We start from the raw sequence: 4449 nt of genomic DNA, 5'->3' as shown, positions 1-4449 counted from the left end.
TCTAAATTATACTGTAATATATTTAACATATATAAGACTGCTTGCCATCTGGGGGAGGGGGTTGGGGGAGGAAGGGAAAAAATCTGAATAGAAGTAAGTGCAAGGGATAATGTTGTAAAAAATTACCCATGCATATGTACTGTCAAAAAAATGTTATAATTATAAAATAAAATTTAAAATTAAAAAAAAAAGAAGCAGTTAAGGAGAGACAGAGAGAGAGAGAGAGACAAAGAGAGAGAGATTGAGAGAGAGAGAGAGAGAGACAGAGAGACAGAGAGACAGAGAGAGACAGAAAAACAGAGAGACAGAGGCAGAGACAAAGACAGAGAGAGAGAGACAGAAAGAGAGAGAGAGAGAGAGAGAGAGAGACAGAAAGAGAGAGAGAGAGAGAGAGAGAGAGAGACAGAAAGAGAGAGAGAGAGAGAGAGAGAGAGAGGAGAGAATAATCACAATCAGTTCTTCTTTGAGTATGAATAGCATTTTTTCCTTACAACTCCTTCAGTCACAGATCATTGTATTGCTGAAAATAGCAAAATCATTTAGAGCTGATTATCCCAGAACAGTGCCTTTACTTTGTACACAGTACATTTCACTTTGCTTGAGTTCAGGAAGGACTTTTCAGGTTTTTATGAGAGCATCCTGCTTATCATTTCCCACAGAATAATAATATTCCATCATAATCACATACCATGGTTTATTCTGCCATTCCCCAATTGATGTACATCCTCTCAATTCTCATTTTTTTTTTTTTGCTGAGAAGAGAGCTATTATACATATTTTGTACATATAGATCCTTTCCTTGTATTAAAAAAATACTTGTAATACATCAAAATAATACAACATATAACACTAAGTAAATATTTTAAAATAATTTCAGAGCTGCAGCTAAGTTATATCTCTAACATACCAGCTGTTTGCTTGGGGGATGGATCACCTAACCTCTCAGTTGCTCTTGTTAATTTTATTAGAAGTTGGAAAAAAACTTGTTACTTGGATTGGTGTAGGGGGTTTCCTTACCTTAGAATTTTATATACCAACAATATCTCAGGTCTATTGATTTCTATCCCTATTCTTGCCAACTAGATGAGAAATTAGAATGAGCATTATTAGCTCTTTGAAAATTCGGGATTCTGGAGCAAAGCTCTTGTTGCTTCACCTCTAAGTATGTCTCTAAGTGTCACATTTATCAAGATATATTTGGTTCATGCTCCGGAATTCATGATTCTATTCTGTCATAGGAGCAAATCTTCATAGAGTAAGTTTTGAATGGCTCTCTTTGGCCTCTTGTCCAATTGCTCTCGTTTTACAAATGAGGAAATTACAGCTCAAAGAGAAGTTATCTTAAGGAATAAAAATTGCACCTGTAAAAAGCAAAAATTACCAGAGGAGGAAAATCCACCTATCAATGTTGTTAGCATCTTTTCTACAATTCATAATGTTAAAGAATTGCTTAGAGCACTAAAAGGTTAAGTTACTTCACCAGGATCACACAGGAAATATGAGTTTGGGGCCAGCTTTTGATTTGCCCTGGCAAGTTCACACTAAAAGAATAGTTTGGTAGCATTCTATATTTCTCCTTTTGAAGGTCAAAAAGAACAAAAGGACCCCTTCCCCAAGGATCTTATAATCTAGTGAGAGAAACATTATCTGAAGAAAGAGGAATATAAGACATATCAAAGTAGATGGAAATCATGTTAATAAGGAAGCACCAAGTAAATGGGGAAGGGGAGGCTGAGAACAGGACAGAAAAAGGCTTTCTATAAAAATCACTTTAATAAAGTCCTCTCTTAATTTAAAAAAAAAAAAAAGAAAACAAGTTTCCCCTTTTGGTCTAATTTCATAATTATGGTTCAATCATTGTATCAAGATGTCAATATTTTTAGGAGATTTTTTTTAGAAGGACCTTATTTCTGATTCCTATTTTTTTTAGATATCTCAGAAAGAAGATTGTCTTCTTTCTTTTGGTTCTGCCCCCCCCCAAAATTGAGAATTCAGGTTGCTGTTATGCTTTTTTTTATTTGACCTTTTAAGGTCAAACTGCTCAAAAGGTAATAACTCCCACTTCCTAAAGTGCTTCTACTCTCTCCACTGAGAGAGTTTGCCCTATTTAAAAAAAAAAAATATATATATATATATATGTGTGTGTGTGTGTGTGTGTGTGTGTGTGTGTGTGTGTGTGTGTGTAGGAGAGAAAGAGAGAGAGAGAGAGAGAGAGAGAGAGAGAGAGAGAGAGAGAGAGAGAGAGAGAGAGAGAGAGAGAGACACCTTAAGAAACACAATGGTGTTCACACCTATGCACTTTAGACAAAAGTCACCCTTTAATTTTTCAAAATATTGCACCTTGCACCTTGGCTTTCAATTAAAATGGGCTTTAACCTGGACACCTTTTGGCTGCATCAATCATATTCTAGGTTGTATTCCAGGCTGGGATAGCTCTGAGAAGAGGCACAAAGAATTCTACAAGAGAAGGGTAGAAAAACATAATGACAAAATGAAAGTATATTTGGCAAAATGTCTTGCTTCAAGTTCCTACTACATTGAGGACTAATTTATTGCAGTCCTTCAAAACACCATTATGACTGTACCTATCTTATACTATTTTATTTCATGCAAGATCTTTGAGTCTGCTATGATCCTCAAGTAGATCTCTTACTGATATCCCGAGACCTTCAACCAAGAGAACTTTTCTCCCTTTTCTTTCTTTATTTGTTTGCTTCCTTACAGGCTTGATTGTTTCTTTATTCCTACAATCATTTAGCCTTCCAAATTTTGCTCTTCCTCCTTTTCTACTAGGAATTTTTCCCTTCCCATTTTCTTTCCTGGGAAAAAATGACCTTTTTTATGTTAAGAAGTATTAACAAAGTAGACAGTATTTTCTTGGTTTAAATAATCACACTTTATTGATCATTTCAAGAGGAATACAAAGAAATAGATTATCAATGGCAGTGTTATATTCATTCACTTTTCATAAAGGGTCATCCTTAGGAATTAAGACCTCTACAGTGGACTCTTGGTGCAAATGATGATTGAACCAGGGGTGCTCTTATCATAGGGAAGGCAAGGAGAGAAATAAGGGCGAAGAGGCCCTTCAAAATCTATGTTTGAGTTATTGTAGACAAGGGATCTGTATACGATATCATAAAATGCTATTTCTTGCTTTTTACAATCAAGAAAAATGCCCACTTTGTGCAGAGGCCGGCTCAATTGAATGGTCTTTTCTGAAGTACAGAAGAAGTAATCATTTCCAGATGTGAATGCTGTGATGGCCATTACATCTTCCCAACTGAATCTCCCAACTGAATCTTTACAGATGCCCAATGCCCATTCTGTCTTGTCTCCCACCTCTACTTCCCAGTAGTGTTTGCCTGAGGTGAATTTCTGGGCTCCCAAAACCCGGAGAACAGAATCAAATCTCTCTTTGTTGTCAGGCAGGTCTTGACAGATGCTTCCATACTGGACGCTCTTCAAATCTTCAGAAAGGATGAGATGAGGATGGGCTGATTCAGGATCAAGAGTTATATCCCTGTGGAAACTCATAAGAAATTCTCGCATGCCTGTAATGGAGCAGAGAGTCCAGGGAATGAAAGGAAGCTCTGGCCTTTGGAGTACAAGTTCTTCCTTTTTTTTCAAAGTGCCTGGCATAGCCTGGATCATTTCCAAGGGCATCATGTCCAAATTCTCCTCCACTTCTATCATCATTTGTTGCAGCTTTTGTTTTTCTTGAAACACCTTGATCTCATGCTCTTCTAGTTTGAGCAGGTTCCTTCTGGATGTCTTAACCACTCTTTTTTGGTATTTATATCTTTCAACCATTAAGAATTGATGAATTTTCCCATATTCAGAATTAGCTGACTCTTTTAAAATGTCCGAATGCTCTGTGAATTGTGCCTCTCTCCTTCTCAATGTGCCCAGTGCAGTTTGAAGTTTCTTTTTTTTTATGTGTAAGATCCTCCATATCTCCCGGAGCTTGTTCTTGCACTTGTCAGCTGCTGTCTCCAAGGGAAGGACTTGGTGGTCCTTGTGCTCTGGAGCTGATAAGCAGGAATCACAGAGGGCTCTCTGGTCTTCCTCCCAGAAGAACATCACTTGTTCTCCATGTTGATCACAGGTGCTGAGGCCCAGCTCTTTCTGCAGCAGGTAAGGTTGGAGCATCTTGGCCAGTGGTGCACTGAGTCTGCAGGTTCCTGCTCACCAGCAAGTCAGCCTGTTTGATGAATGACTCCCCTGCACTCTATATAGGTTGAGGTTTCAGTGACTCTCTCACTGCCCTGGAGAAGACACTCTCTGCAGTCTCAGTCACCCAGTCAGTGAAGTAGTTCAGGCAGATACAAGCAAGTGAGACCTAGCTGGAGGTTTTCAATGAAACTCTTGCTTGTATGTTCCTTAAGCCTCCGAATCCTTCCTTTTCAGGTAGGAAGAGAGCTAGCTCCTGTCCTTGAGCTCTGGCAG

General features: G+C 38.2%; 1 pseudogene; it reads right to left on the bottom strand.

Moving 5' to 3' along the window:
- Nucleotides 1-2997: 2997 nt before the first annotated feature.
- On the bottom strand, nucleotides 2998-4152 carry LOC141561963 (putative E3 ubiquitin-protein ligase TRIML1 pseudogene; annotated as a pseudogene).
- Between the last annotated feature and the right edge of the window lie 297 nt (nucleotides 4153-4449).

This window comes from Sminthopsis crassicaudata, chromosome 3 (genome assembly GCF_048593235.1).
Source record: "Sminthopsis crassicaudata isolate SCR6 chromosome 3, ASM4859323v1, whole genome shotgun sequence".
NCBI classification, from domain to species: Eukaryota; Metazoa; Chordata; class Mammalia; order Dasyuromorphia; family Dasyuridae; genus Sminthopsis; species Sminthopsis crassicaudata.
This window is presented reverse-complemented; position numbering and strand designations above follow the sequence as displayed.